At 38.5% G+C, this 16780-nt stretch overlaps 1 pseudogene; it reads left to right on the plus strand.

Moving 5' to 3' along the window:
- Positions 1-2869: 2869 nt before the first annotated feature.
- Positions 2870-3287, plus strand: LOC123594990 (annotated as a pseudogene).
- Positions 3288-16780: the final 13493 nt, after the last annotated feature.

Here is a 16780-nt window from a genome sequence, read left to right on the forward strand (position 1 = left end):
TTTTTTTTAAATGCAATCCCTTATCATTGCCTTACTCAATTAAAAAACAGCTTTATTGGTATATAATTCACACACCATACAATTCGCTCATTTGAAGTGCACAGTCCAATGCTTTTTAGCCTAGGCACAAACTTATGCAACCATCACTACAGTCAATTTGAAAATATTTTCAGGGCCATCTGGGTGGCTCAGTCAGTTATGCATCCAACTTTGGCTCAAGTCATGATCTCACGGTTTGTGGGTTCAAGCCCCTCGTCAGGCTGTGTGCTGACATCTTGAAGCCTGGAGCCTGGTTCAGATTCTGTGTCTCTTTCTCTGCACCTCTCTTGCTCGTTCTCTCTCTCTCTGTCAAAAATAAATAAACAGAAAAAAATATTTTCATCCCGGGGCACCTGAGTGGCTCAGTTGGTTAAGCGGCCTACTCTTGATTTCAACTGAGGTCATGATCTCATGATGGCAGGATCCGGCTTTGCATGGAAGCTTCTTGAGATCCTTTCTCTCTCCCTCTCTCTCTGACGCTCCCCCACATGCGCGTGCTCTCTCTCTCTCTCAAAATAAATAAGTAAACATTAATAAAACAAAATATTTTCATCACCTCAAAAACAAATCACCCCTCTATCATCCTTCCCCCCCCCCCCCACCCCCCGGCACTCGGCAAACACTAATCTACTTTCTCACTAAATAGATTTCCTTATTCTGGGCATTTCATATAAATGAAATTACAGAATATGTACACTTTTATAACTGGCTTTTTTCACTTAACATGTTTTAGAGGTTTATCCACGTTCATTTTTATGACTAATATTCCACCATGTGGATATGCCACATAAACATTTGGGATGTTTCCACATTTTAGCTATTATAAATCATGCTGCTATGGACATTTCTGTACAAATGTTTGTTTGAACACATGCTTTGAACTCTTTTGGGTTTAAACCTAGGAGTGAAATTCCTGAGTTCAATGGTGACTGAATGTTGAATGCTTTAAAGTAATGCCAGACTGTTTTCCGTAGTGCCGCAATGCATGAGTGTTCTCATTTCTCCCTATCTTTCCAACACATTATTTTTGGAGTCTTTGATTCTAGAACTAATGACAATGTGCATATTTTTTGCATTCCTATTCGCCACTTGGAGAAATATATACTCAAATCCTTTCCTCATTTTTATTTTAATTTTTACAATTTTTAAAGTTTATTTATTTTGAGAGACAGAGAGAGAGAGAGAGAGAGAGAGAGAGCAGGGAAGGGGCACAGACAGAGGAAGAGACAGAATCCCAAGCGCAGGGCTGAATCTCACAAACTGTGACATCATGACCTGAGCCGAAATCTGGAGTTGGACGCTTAACCGACTGAGCCACCCAGATGCCCCATCTTTTCCCGTTTTTAAACTGGGTTATTTGTCTTTTTATTACTGAGCTTTAAGAGTTATTTATATATGCTAGGTACAAGTGTACATGTCCTTTATCAGATATATGATTTGTAAATATTTCTCCCATTCTGTGTACACTTTTTGCACTTTGCAGTTTCTTGAAGGTGTCCCTTTAAAGCACAAAGTTTTCAATTTTGATGAAATAGAAAAAATTTTTTCCTCTTTTGTTGCTTATGCTTCTGGGGCCATGTCTAAGACTACTTTGCCAAATCCAAGGTTATGAAGATTCACTCCTATGCTTTCTTCTAAAATTTTTGTATTTTTAACGCATACATTTATTTGGATGCATGCTCTATTTTGATTTTTTATATACGCTGTGACATAGGGGTCCAGCTTCATTCTTTTGCGTCTGAATAGCTAGTTCACCAAGCACCTTTTGTTGGGAGAGATTATTCTTTCCCCGTTGAATGGTTTTGGCACCCTTGTGGAAAACCAATTGACCATAGACCATGGTTTATTCCCGGACTCTCAATTTTATTTCACTGGTTTATAATGTATCTAGTCTTAAGCCAGTAACACATTATCTTGATTGTTGTAGCTTTGTAGTAAGTTTTGAAATCAGGAAATGTGAGTCCTCCTCCTGTGTTCTTTTCCAAGATTGTTTTGGTTATTTGGGGTCTCTTTCAATTCCTTGTGAATTTTAAGAGCAGCTTGTCAATTTCTGCAACTAAGGCAGCTGGGATATTGATTGGGATTTTATTAAATTTATAGATCAATTTGAGCAGTGTATTCACCTTAACAAAATTAAGTTAAATTAAATCTTCTAATGCTTGAACATAGAATATCTTTCCATATATTTAGGTCTTTGAAAATTTATTTTAGGGGCGCCTAGGTGGCTCAGTCTGTTAAGCGTTCGACTTCAACTCAGGTCACGATCTCCTGGTTTGTGGGTTCGAGCCCCGCGTCGGGCTCTGTGCTGACGGTTCAGAGCCTGGAGCCTGCTTTGGATTCTGTGTCTCCCTCTCTCTGTGACCCTCCCCTTCTCCCTCTGTCTCTGTCTCTGTCTCTGTCTCAAGAATAAATAAACATTTTTTTTTAATTTTTTTTTTCAACGTTTATTTATTTTTGGGACAGAGAGAGACAGAGCATGAACGGGGGAGGGGCAGAGAGAGAGAGGGAGACACAGAATCGGAAACAGGCTCCAGGCTCTGAGCCATCAGCCCAGAGCCCGACGCGGGGCTCGAACCCACGGACCGCGAGATCGTGACCTGGCTGAAGTCGGACGCTTAACCGACTGCGCCACCCAGGCACCCCAATAAACATTTTTTAAAAAAAGAAAATTTATTTTAACAGTTTTTTTTGTTTTTGTTTTTTTTTTTTTTTTTTTAGTTTTCAGTTTACGAGTCTTAACACTTCTTTGGTTAAGTTATTCCTAAGTATTTTATTCTTTTTGATGCTACTGTGAATGAAGCTGTTCTCTTAATTTCATTTCCAGATTGTTTCATTACAAGTGTATAAAAATACAACAGAAGTTGTCTGTAGTGGGCGTGATGACCTCAAGATTACTTCGTGGAGTTGGAACACTGGCTGCACGGTCCCAGTCAAGTCACCCTGGTGCGCTGCATGGCATCAGGAGGCAGTGTTCCTGCTGAGGTGAGCAGGTGACAGGGCTGGAGAGGGAGGTCATGATGGCTGTACAGAAGGGACCAGACCCATACAAAATGCTAGCCCCCAGGCAGCTTCAGTTACCAAAGAAGGCCCTACTTTTGTCCCATCTATCACCAACAAGCGAATAGTGCTGCAACTGTGAAGAGGACAATATTGCCATCATCTGGTTCTGGCTGCACAGAGGTGAAGCCCAGCGATGCCTTAGTTGGGGAACTCCTCACAAGCTGGTGCCTCACCAGTTGGTCCACTGAACTTTTGCACTAACTTACTCAAAATGTGCTTTAGGGGCACCTGGATGGCTCAGTCGGTTAAGCGTTGGACTTCAGCTCAGGTCATGATCTCACGGTTCTGTTCATGAGTTCAAGCCTGGCATTGGGCTCTGTGCTGACAGCTCAGAGCCTGGAGCCTGCTTCAGATTCTGTGTCTCCCTCTCTCTCTCTCTCTGCCCCTCTCCCGCTCCTGCTCTCTCTCTCTCTTAAAAATAAAATTAATGCCTATTTATTTTTGAGAGAGAGAGAGAGAGAGAGAGACTAAGCATGATCATGGGAGGGGCAGAGAGAGAGGGAGTATGAAGCAGGCTCCAGGCTCTGAGCTGTCAGCACAGAGCTCTACGCGAGACTTGAACTCATGACCCACGAGATCATGACCTGAGCTAAAGTAAGCTACTTAGCTGACTGAGCCATCCAGGCACCCCTTTTCTTTTTTTCCTTTTCTTTTTCTATTTATTTTTGAGAGAGAGACAGGGAGACAGAGAGACACACACACACACACACACACACACAGAGAGAGAGAGAGAGAGAGAGAGAGAGAGAAAACATAAAAAAATTTTTTTTTAATGTGCTGTAAAGTTTCTTCTTTCCAGTAAAGACTAGCCATTGCATTGGCCTCTTCTCTCCTCACCCCCCCCACCAAATACAATAGATTTTTAATTTATTTTATAATTTCCAGTCTTGCCAACCTCATTTATTAGTCCTAATAGTTTTCTTTAGGGTATTCTGTATAATGTGATCAAATGATTTTTCTGCAGCTACTGAGATGATCGTGTGACTTTTGCTTTTTATTCTGTTGATACGATGTATTACGTTAATTGATTTTTGGGGCACCTGGGTGACTCAGTCAGTTAAGCCTCTGACTTCGGCTCGGTTCATGATCTCGCAGTTCATGGGTTCAAACCCCTCATGGGGCTCTGTGCTGACAGCTCAGAGCCTGGAGCCTGCTTCAGATTCTGTGTCTCCCTCTCTGCCCCTCCTCTGTTTGTGTGCTGTCCCTGTCTTTCTCCCCAAAATATATAAATGTTATTTTCCTCTCAGGACTGCCTTTGCTGCATCCCAAAGCATTTGGATTGTTGTACTTTCATTTGTTTCCATATATCTTTTAATTTCTTCTCTAATTGCCTGGTTGACCCATTCATTCTTTAGTAGGATGCTTTTTAACCTCCATGCTTTTGGAGGTTTTCCAGACTTTTTCCTGTGGTTGATTTCAAGCTTCATAGCATTGTGATCTGAAAGTGTGCATGGTATGATCTCAATTCTTGTATACTTATGAAGGGCTGTTTTGTGACCCAGTATGTGATCTATCTTGGAGAATGTTCCATGTGCACTCGAGAAGAAAGTATATTCCGTTGCTTTGGGATGCAGAGTTCTAAATAATCTGTCAAGTCCATCTGATCCAATGTATCATTCAGGGCTCTTGTTTGTTTATTGATTCTCTGTCTAGATGATCTATCCATTGTTGTAAGTGGAGTATTAAAACCCCTGCAATTACCACAATCTTATCAATAAGGTTGCTTATGTTTGTGATTAATTGTTTTATATATTTGGGGCCTTCAAATTTGGTGCATGGACATTTATAACTGTTAGCTCTTCCTGATGGATAGACCCTGTAATTATTATATAATGCCCTTCTTCATCTCTTGTTACAGCCTTTAATTTAAAGTCTAAGTTTGTCTGATATAAGTGTGGCTACTCCAGCTTTCTTTTGACTTCCAGTAGCATGATAGATAGTTCTCCATACCCTCACTTACAATCTGAAGGTGTCCTCAGGTCTAAAATGAGTCTCTTGGGGTGCCTGGGTGGCGCAGTCGGTTAAGCGTCCGACTTCAGCCAGGTCACGATCTCGCGGTCCGTGAGTTTGAGCCCCGCGTCGGGCTCTGGGCTGATGGCTCAGAGCCTGGAGCCTGTTTCCGATTCTGTGTCTCCCTCTCTCTCTGCCCCTCCCCCGTTCATGCTCTGTCTCTCTCTGTCCCAAAAATAAATAAGCGTTGAAAAAAAAAAAATAAAATGAGTCTCTTGTAGACAGCAAATAGATGGGTCTTGTTTTTTTTTTTTTTAAACCCATTCTGATACCCTATGTCTTTTGGTTGGAGCATTTAGTCCATTTAAATTCAGTGTTATTATTGAAAGATATGGGTTTAAACTCATTATGTTATCTGTAGGTTTCATGCTTGTAGTGGTCCAGGCCTATCTCAAGAAACATGAAAAATCCCAAATAGAAAATCGAAAAGCACACCTAAAGGAAATAGAAGCAGAACAGCAAAGACATCCCAAACCCAGCAGAAGAAGAGATATAATAAAGATCAGAGCAGAAATAAGCAATATAGAATTAAAAAAAAACAGTAGAGCAGATCAATGAAACCAAGAGTTGGTTTTTTGAAAAAATAAACAAAATTGATAAACCTCTAGCCAGGCTTCTCAAAAACAAAAGGGGGAGGACCCAAATAGATAAAATCAAGAATGAAAATGGACTTATTACAATCAATCCCTTAGAAATACAAGCAATTATCAGGGAAAACTATGAAAAATTATATGCTAAAAAACTGGACAACCTGGAAGAAATGGACAAATTCTTAAACACCCACACACTTCCAAAACTCAAACAGGAAGAAATAGAAAATTTGAACAAACCCATAACCAGTGAAGAAATTGAATCAGTTATCAAAAATCTCCCAACAAATAAGAGTCCAGGACCAGATGGCTTCCCTGGGGAGTTCTACCAGACATTTAAAGCAGAGATAATACCTATCTTTCTCAAGCTGTTCCAGAAAATAGATACGGAAGGAAAACTTACAGACCCATTCTATGAAGCCAGCATTACTTTTATTTCTAAACAAGACAGAGACCCAGCAAAAAAAGAGAACTACAGGCCAATATCCCCGATGAATATGGATGCAAACATTCTTAACAAGATATTAGCAAATAGAATTCAACAGCATATGAAAATAATTATTTACCATGATCAAGTGGGATTCATTCCTGGGATGCAGGGCTGGTTCAATATTTGCAAATCAGTCAATGTGATACATCACATGAATAAAATAAAAGAAAAGAACCATATGATCCTGTCAATCGATGCAGAAAAAGTGACAAAATACAGCATCCTTTCTTAATAAAAGCCCTCAAGAAAGTTGGGATAGAAGGAACATAATTGAACATCATAAAAGCCATTTATGAAAAGCCCACAGCCAATATTATCCTCAATGGGGAAAAACTGAGAGTTTTCCCCCTGAGATCAGGAACACGACAGGGATGTCCTCTCTCACTGCTGTTGTTTAACATAGTGTTGGAAGTCCTAGCATCAGCAATCAAACAAAATGAAATCAAAGGCATCAAAATTGGCAAAGATGAAGTCAAGCTTTCACTTTTTGCAGATGACATGATATTATACATGGAAAATCCGGTAGACTCCACCAAAAGTCTTCTAGAACTGATACATGAATTCAACAAAGTTGCAGGATACAAAATTAATGTACAGAAATCAGTTGCATTCTTATACACTAATAATGAAGCAACAGAAAGACAAATAAAGAAACTGATCCCATTCACAATAGCACCAGGAAGCATAAAATACCTAGGAATAAACCTAACCAGAGATGTAAGAGATCTGTATGCTGAAAACTATAGAAAGCTGATGAAGGAAATTGAAGAAGATACAAAGAAATGGAAAAACATTCCATGCTCATGGATTGGAAGAATAAATATTGTCAAAATGTCAATACTACCCAAAGCTATCTACACATTCAATGCAATCCCAATCAAAATTGCACCAGCATTCTTCTCGAAGCTAGAAGAAGCAATGCTAAAATTTGTCTGGAACCACAAAAGACCCCAAATAGCCAAAGTAATCTTGAAGAAGAAGACCAAAGCGGGAGGCATCACAATCCCAGACTTTAGCCTCTACTACAAAGCTGTAATCATCAAGAGAGCATGGTATTGGCACAAAAACAGACACATAGACCAATGGAATAGAATAGAAACCCCAGAACTAGACCCACAGACGTATGGCCAACTCATCTTTGACAAAGCAGGAAAGAACATCCAATGGAAAAAAGACAGCCTCTTTAACAAATGGTGCTGGGAGAACTGGACAGCAACATGCAGAAGGTTGAAACTAGACCACTTTCTCACACCATTCACAAAAATAAACTCAAAATGGATAAAGGACCTGAATGTGAGACAGGAAACCATCAAAACCCTAGAGCAGAAAGCAGGAAAAAACCTCTCTGACCTCAGCCACAGCAATTTCTCACTCGACACATCCTCAAAGGCAAGGGAATTAAAAGCAGAAATGAACTATTGGGACATCATGAAGATAAAAAGCTTCTGCACTGCAAAGGAAACAACCAACAAAACTAAAAGGCAACCGAACGAATGGGAAAAGATATTTGCAAATGACATATCAGACAAAGGGCTAGTATCCAAAACCTATAAAGAACTCACAAACTCCACACCTGAAAAACAAATAATCCAGTGAAGAAATGGGCAGAAGACATGAATGGACACTTTTCTAAAGAAGACATCCAGAAGGCCAACAGGCACATGAAAAGATGCTCAACGTCACTCCTCATCAGGGAAATACAAATCAAAACCACACTCAGATTCCACCTCATGCTGGTCAGAGTGGCTAAAATGAACAAATCAGGAGACTACAGATGCTGGAGAAGATGTGGAGAAACGGGAACCCTCTTGCACTGTTGGTGGGAGTGCAAACTGGTGCAACTGCTCTGGAAGACAGTGTGGAGGTTCCTCAAAAAATTAAAAATAGATCCACCCTATGACCCAGCAATAGCATTGCTAGGACTTTACCCAAGGGATTTAGGAGTGCTGATGCATAGGGGCACCTGTACCCCAATGTTTATGGCAGCACTTTCAACAATAGCCAAATTATGGAAAGAGCCTAAATGTCTATCAACTGATGAATGGACAAAGAAGATGTGGTTATACAATGAAATACTACTTGGCAATGAGAAAGAATGAAATCTGGCCATTTGTAGCAACGTGGATGGAACTGGAGAATATTATGCTACATGAAATAAGTCAGGCAGAGAAAGACAGATACCATATGTTTTCACTCATATGTGGATCCTGAGAAACTTAACAGAAGACCATGGGGGAGGGGAAGGGGGAAAAAAGTTACAGAGAGGGAAGGAGGCAAACCATAAGAAACTCTTAAATACTGAGAAGAAACTGAGGGTTGATGGGGGGTGGGGGAGAGGGGAAAGTGGGTGATGGGCATTGAGGGGGGCACCTGTTGGGATGAGCACTGGATGTTGTATGGAAACCAATTTGACAATAAATTATATTTAATATAATATACATATTTATACACATATATGTATATATATATATATAAACGTTAAAAATTTTTTTAACTATAAAAAATTTTGGATGTTGAGTTAAACTTGCATTCCTTGTGTAAATCCTACTTGATCATGGTGTATAATTTTTTAAAATATGTTTTTAGATTTGATTTGATAGTATTTTGTTGAGAATTTCTGCATCCAAGTTCATAGTATTTATTGGTCTGTAGTTTTCCTTTATTGTGATGTCCTCCTCTGGTTTTAGCATCAGGGAAATATTGGCCTCTTAACATGAGTTTGGAAGTGTTCCTTCCTCTTCTGTCATTTGGAATAGTTTGTGAAGAATTGGTTTTAATTCTTCTTGAAACGTGTGCTAAATTCAAGCCATCTGGGCCTGTGCTTTCCTTTGTGGGTAGTATGTTGATTACTAATTCAGTCTCTTGTTATAAGTCTACTCAGATGGTCTATTTCTCCCTCTTTTTAAAATTTTAAATGCATTTTGTTTGACCAAATATATCCAAATCTATAATCAATTTAATAATCAATTACTCAATTTATAATCAATATAAAATTATGAATGAAATGTTTTATATATATTTTTTGTACTAAGGCTTGGAACTCTGGTGTGTATTCTGCACCTACAGCACATGGCATCCTCCCCCTACAACTCCTTCTCAAAACCAGCTGGGTAGTGCCCTAGGCCCCACCCCACCCCCCTCAGGTTACATCACAGAGCCCACTGGCAGGGAAGGGGGGGGGGGCGCAGATACACCCGCCCTGCCCAGTGGGCTCAGATGCTCACACTCTCCCCACCTACCTACCCAAGTTCTAAAAGGAAGTGAGGATCCCTGCAGAACCATGGGGTCGTTGGTCTGCCAGCCCGCCACTGGTGTTAAAAGGCTGAGGCAGTACTCCTGTATCCCTTGGGTAAATTCCTAGCAGTGTTATTGCTGGGTCATAGGGTAGCTCTATTTTTAATTTTCTGAGGAACCTCCACACTGTTTTCCAGAGCGGCTGCACCAATTTGCATTCTCACCAACAGTGCAAGAGGGTTCCCGTTTCTCCACATCTTCTCCAGCACCTATAGTCTCCTGATTTGTTCATTTTGGCCTCTCTGACTGGCGTGAGGTGATATCTGAGTGTGGTTTTGATTTGTATTTCCCTGATAAGGAGCGACGTTGAGCATCTTTTCATGTGCCTGTCGGCCATCCGGATGTCTTCTTTAGAGAAGTGTCTATTCATGTTTTCTGCCCATTTCTTCACTGGGTTATTTGTTTTTCGGGTGTGGAGTCTGATGCATAGGGGCACTTGTACCCCAATGTTTATAGCAGCACTCTCAACAATAGCCAAATTATGGAAAGAGCCTAAATGTCCATCAACTGATGAATGGATAAAGAAATTGTGGTTTATATACACAATGGAGTACTACATGACAATGGGAAAGAACGAAATATGGCCCTTTGTAGCAACGTGGATGGAACTGGAGAGTGTGATGCTAAGTGAAATAAGCCATACAGAGAAAGACAGATACCATATGTTTTCACTCTTATGTGGATCCTGAGAAACTTAACAGAAACCCATGGGGGAGGGGAAGGAAAAAAAAAAAGAGGTTAGAGTGGGAGAGAGCCAAAGCATAAGAGACTCTTAAAAACTGAGAACAAACTGAGGGTTGATGGGGGGTGGGAGGGAGGGGAGGGTGGATGATGGATATTGAGGAGGGCACCTTTTGGGATGAGCACTGGGTGTTGTATGGAAATCAATTTGACAATAAATTTCATATATTGAAAAAAAAAATAAAAAAAATAAAAGGCTGAGGCAGGAGTCTGAAGCCCCTGTGCATACCTCATCCCCAGTGGCTCTCCACTCCAGCCACTGTTTCCTCTTGAGTCAGCTTCACTAGTTTGTATCTTGGTAGGATTTTTCCATTTCATCTAAATTATTCAATTTGTTGGCATACGTTTGTTCATCGTATTCCTTTACAATCCTTTAAAATTTTGTAAAGCCAGTAGTAATGTCCCCTGTTTCATTTCTGATTCTAGTAATTTGAGTCTTCTCTCTCTCCTTTTTCCTTGCTCAATTTAGCTAAAGGTTTGTCAATTTTGTTCATCTTTTCAAAGAACCAACTTTGCCTTTTGTCAAATCTATTTTTAATGTAAATTTACTTTTCACTTGCTTTATCTCTGCTATAATCTTTATTATTTTCTTCATTCTCCTTGATTTACTTGTAGTTTGCTTAACTTTCTTCCAGTTTCTTAAGGTATACGGTTAGGTTATTGATTTGAGATTTTCCTTTTTTCTTAACATAAGCATTTACAGCTATAACTTTCCTTCTGAGAACTGCTTTATCTGCATCTCATAAATTTTGGTATCCTGTGTCTTTGTTCTCATTTATCTAAAAGTATATTCTTATTGGGGCACCTGGGTGGCTCAGTTGGTTAAGCGTCTCACTTCAGCTCAGGTCATGATTTCACAGTTCTGTTCATGAGTTCCAGCCCTGGGTTGGGCTCTGTGCTGACAGCTCGGAGCCTGGAGCCTGTTTCAGATTCTGTGTCTCCCTTTCTCCACCCCTTCCCCGCTCGTTCTCTTTCTCTTTCAAAAATAAACATTAAAAAAATTAAAAAAAAAGAAACATAATAAAAATATATTCTGATTTCTATTTTGATTTCTTTTTTTTTTTGAGCCCTTTGTTATTTAGGAGTGTTTTGTTTAAAACTATTTTTTTTAAGTTTTTTTACTTTGAGAGAGAGAGAGACAGAGAGAGAATCCCAAGCAGGCTCCACACTGTAAACCCACAGTCCAACATGGGGCTTGAACTCACAAACTGTGATAATGACCTGAGCTGAAATCAAGAGTCTGATGCTTAGGGATGCCTGAGTGGCTCAGTTGGCTGAGCGTCCGACTTCAGCTCAGGTCATGATCTCACGGTTCGTGAGTTCGAGCCCCGTGTCAGGCTCTGCGCTGACAGCTCAGGGCCTGAAGCCTGCTTTGGATTCTGTGTCTCCCTCTCTCTCTGTTCCTCCCCTGCTCACACTCTGTCTCGCTCTCAAAAATAAAGACTAAAAAAAGAGCCTGACACTTAACCAACTGAGCCACCCAGGCACCCCATAGGAATGTTTTGTTTAATTTCTATATATTTGTGAGTTTCCCACATTTTTTCTTGTTATGATTTTTAATTGTATTCCATGTGGTCATAGAACATACTTTGTATTGTATCCTTTCAAATTTCTTGAGGTCATTTTATGGCATAACATATGAGTTTATTCTGGAGAATGCTTGATGTGCACTTAAGAAAATTGTATATTCTGTTTCTGGGTGTAGTGTTCTATATACGCGTCTTAGGTCTAGTTGGTTTTTAGTGTTGTCCAAGACTTTTATTTTCTTCTTGATCTTCTGTACACTTGTCCTATCCATTATTGGAAGTGGGGTGTAAAGTGTTCACTATTATTGTAGAAATATTTCTCACTTTTGAGAAATCAGTTTTGCCCCATGTATTTTGGAGCTTGGTTGTTGGATGCTTATATGTTCGTAATTGCTAAACTTCATGATGGATTGACCCTTTTATCATTATGAAATGTTCCCGTTTACCTCCAGTAACACTTTTTGTTTGTTTGTTTGTTTGTCTCTTTTGTGTGATACTAGTATAAACAGTTAAGCTTTTTTTGTAGCTGATGTTTCATGATATATCTTTTGCCATATATATATATGTATATATATACTTGCCAAATATATATATATATATATATATATATATATATATATATATGTATATATACTTTCAATCAGTTTGTAACTGTGGACTATTAATCATTTTTTAAATTTAAATTTTAGTTAGTTAACAACAGTGCAGTATTGGTTTCAGGAGTAGAATTCAGTGATTCATCACTTACATTCAACACCCAGTGCCATCACAGCAAGTGCCCTCTTAAGCATTTCTACTGTATATATATAGTTGTTTCACTTTTAAAAATCCAATCTCACAATCTTTGCTTTTTTATTAGGTTTTGTTATTGTAATCATTGATATACTTGGATTTACACATGCCATTTTATTTTTTCTTTTCTATATATCTTATGGATTTTTTATTCGTCTATTCCTCATTTATTACTTTTTTGCTTTAAATTAATATTAAAAATTGAAGTATAATTAACACAGTGTTATATTAGTTTCAGGTGTACAATATAATGGTTTAACAATTCTATACATTAGTGCTCATCAAGATAAGCATATTTTTAATTCCCTTTCACCTATTTCACCCATCCCCTGACCCACTTCCCCTCTGGCAACCACCAGTTTGTTCTCTGTAGCTAAGAGTCTGGTTTTTTCTTTGTTTCTCTTTTCTTTCTTTCTCCCTTTTATTTCTTAAATTCCACATATGAGTGAAATCATATGGTATTTGTCTTCCTCTGACTGACTTATTGTACTTGGCATTGTACCCTCTAGGTCTATCCGTGTTGTTCCAAATGGCAAGATTTGATTCTTTTTTTAAGTTTTTATTTAAACTTCAGTTAATTAACATACAGAGTAATATTAGTTTCAGGTGTACAATTTAGTGATTCAACACTTCCTTACAACACCTGATGCTCATTACAAGTGCACTCCTTAATCCCCATCACCTATTTATTTATTTATTTTTAAATTTACATCCAAGTTAGTTACCATATAGTGCAATAATAATTTCAGGAGTAGATTCCAGTGATTCATCCCCTATGTATAATACCCAGTGCTCATCCTGACAAGTGTCCTCCCTAATGCTCTTACCCATTTAGCCCATCCACCCACCCACAACTCCTCCAGCAACCTTTAGTTTGTTCTCTGTATTTAAGAGTTTCTTTTGTTTTGTCTCCCTGCTTGTTATTATATTATTTTTGCTTCCATTCCCTTATGTTCATCTGTTTTGTATCTTAAATTCCTCATATGAGTGAAGTCATGTGATATTTGTCTTTCTCTGACTGGCTAATTTCACTTAGCATAAAACCCTCTAGTTCCATCCACGTAGTTGCAAATGGCAAGATTTCATTCTTTTTGACTTCCAAGTAATACTCCATTGTGTGTGTGTGTGTGTGTGTGTGAGTGTGTGTATGCCACATTTTCTTTATCCAATAATCTGTCGATGGACATTTGGGCTCTTCCATACTTTGGCTATTGTTGATAGCACTGCTATAAATATTGGGATGCATACGCCCCTTTGAAACAGAACACCCTTGGATAAATACCTAGTAGTGCAATTGCTGGGTCATAGGGTAGTCCTATTTTTAATTTTTTGAGGAAACTCCATATTGTTTTCCAGAGTGGCTGCACCAGTTTTCATTCCCACCAGCAGTGCAAAAGAGATCCTCTTTCTCCACATCCTCGCCAAAATCTGTTTTTGCCTGAGTTGTTAATTTTAGCCATTCTGTCTGGTGTGAGGTGGTATCTAATCATGGTTTTAATTTGTATTTCCCTGATGATGAGTGACATTGAACATTTTTTCATGTATCTGTTAGCTATCTGAATGTCTTTTTGGAGAAGTGTCTATTCATGTCTTTTGCCCATTTCTTCACTGGATTGTTTGTTTGTTTGTTTTGGGTGTGGAGTTTGATAAGTTCCTTATAGATTTTGGATACTAACCCTTTATCTGATATGTCATTTGCAAACATCTTCTCCCATCCCGTCAGTTGCTTTTTGCTGATTGTTTCCTTCGCTGTGCTGAAGCTTTTTATTTTGCTGAGGTCCCAATAGGTCATTTTTGCTTTTGACTCCCTTGCCTCTGGAGACATGTTGAGTAAGAAGTTGCTGTGGCCATGGTCAAAGAGGTTTTTGTCTGCTTTTTCCTCGAGAATTTTTGATGACTTCCTGTCTTATGTTTAGGTCTTTCATCCATTTTGAGTTTATTTTTGTGTATGGTGTAAGAAAGTGGTCCAGGTTCATTCTTCTGCATGTGACTGTCCAGTTTTCCCAGCACCATTTGCTGAAGAGACTGTCTTTATTTCATTGGATATTCTTTCCTGCTTTGTCAAAGATTAGTTGGCCATATGTTTGTGGGTCTATTTCTGGCTTCCCTATTCTGTTCATTGATCTGAGTGTCTGTTTTTGTGCCAGTACCACACTGTCTTGATGATTACAGCTTTGTAATACATCTTGAGGTCTGGGATTGTGATGCCTCCAGCTTTGGTTTTCTTTTTCTGGATTGCTTTGGTTATTCAGGGTCTTTTCTCGTTCCATACAAATTTTAGGATTGTTTGTTCTAGCTCTGTGAAGAATGCTGATGTTATTTGATAAGAATTGCATTGAATATGTAGATTGCTTTGGGTAGTATCGACATTTTGCCAATACTTCTTCCTTCGATCCATGAACATGGAATATTTTCCCATTTTTTTTGTGCCTTCTTCAATTTCTTTCATAATCTTTCTATAGTTTTCAGTGTATAGATTTTTCACCTCTTTGGTTAGGTTTATTCCTACGTATTTTATGGTTTTTGTTGCTATTGTAAATGGGATCGATTTCTTGATTTCTCTTTTTGTTGCTTCATTATTGGTGTATAGAAATGCAACCGATTTCTGTATATTGATTTTATATGCTGCGACTTTGCTGAATTCATGGATCAGTTCTAGCAGTTTTTTGGTGAAATCTTTTGGGTTTTCCATATAAAGTATCATGTCATCTGTGAAGAGTGAAAGTTTGATTACCTCCTTGCTGCTTTGGATGCCTTTAATTCCTTTGTGTTGTCTGATTGCTGAGACTGGGGCTTCCAATACTATGTTGAACAACAGTGGTGAGAGTGGACAACCCTGTCGTGTTCCTGACCTTAGGGGGAAAGCTCTCAGGTTTTCCCCATTGAGGATGGTATTAGCGGTGGGTCTTTCATATATGGCTTTTATGATCTTGAGGTATGATACTTCTATCCCTACATTCTTGAGGGTTTTTATCAAGAAAGGATTCTGTATTTTGTCAAATGTTTTCTCTGCATCTATTAAGGGGATCATGTGGTTCTTGTCCTTTCTTTTATTGATGTGATGTATCACATTGATTGTTTTGCAGATATCGAACCAGCCCTGCATCCCATGTATAAATCCCACTTGGCTGTGATGAATGATTCTTTTAATGTATTTTTGGATCTGGTTGGCTAGTATCTTGTTGAAAATTTTTGCATCCGTGTTCATTAGGGAAATTAGTCTGCAGTTTTGTTTTTAGTGGGGGTCTTTGTCTGGTTTTGGAATCAAGGTAAAGCTGGCTTCATAGAATGAGTTTAGAAGTTTTCCTTCCATTTCTATTTTTTGAAACAGCTTCAAAAGAATAGGTATTAACTCTTCTTTAAATGTTTGGTAGAATTCCCCTGGAAAGCTATCTGGCCCTGGACACTTGTTTTTTAGGAGATTTTTGATTACTAATTCGATTCCTTTACTGGTTATGGGTCTGTTCACAATTTTCTATTTCTTCTTGTTTCAGTTTTGGTAGTTTATATGTTTCTAGGAATTTGTCCATTTCTTCCCAATTGCCCACTTTATGGGCATATAATTGTTCATAATATTATCTTATTATCGTTTGTATTGTATTGGTTGTGTATTGTTTGTATTATTGTTTGTATTGTATTGCTTGTGATCTCTCCTCTGTAATTCTTGATTTTATTTATTTGGGTCCTTTCCTTTTTCTTTTTGATCAAACTGGCTAGGGGTTTATCAATTTTGTTAATTATTTCAAAGAACCAGTTTCTGGTTTCATTGATCTGTTCTCCTGGTTGTTTTTTTTTTTTTTTTTGTTTGTTTGTTTTGTTTTGATAGCATTGATTTCTGCTCTAATCTTTATTATTTCCCATCTTCTGCTGGCTTTTGACTTTATTTGCTGCTCTTTTTCAGCTCTTTAATGTGTAAGGTTAGGTTGTGTATCTGAAACCTTTATTCCTTCATTAGGAAGGCCTGGATTGCTATATACTTCCCTCTTATGACCACCTTTGCTGTGTCCCAGAGCTTTGGGGCTGTGGTGTTAACATTTTCATTGGCTTCCATGTACTTTTTAGTTTCCTCTTTAACTTCTTGGTTAGCCCATTCATTCTTTAGTAGGATGTTCTTTAGTCTCCAGTATTTGTTATCTTTCCAAATTTTTTCTTTTGTTTGATTTCGAGTTTCATAGTATTGTGGTCTGAAAATATGCATGATATGATCTCAATCTTTTTGTACTTGTTGAGGGCTGATT

The sequence above is a fragment of the Leopardus geoffroyi genome, chromosome X, assembly GCF_018350155.1.
Source record: "Leopardus geoffroyi isolate Oge1 chromosome X, O.geoffroyi_Oge1_pat1.0, whole genome shotgun sequence".
NCBI classification, from domain to species: Eukaryota; Metazoa; Chordata; class Mammalia; order Carnivora; family Felidae; genus Leopardus; species Leopardus geoffroyi.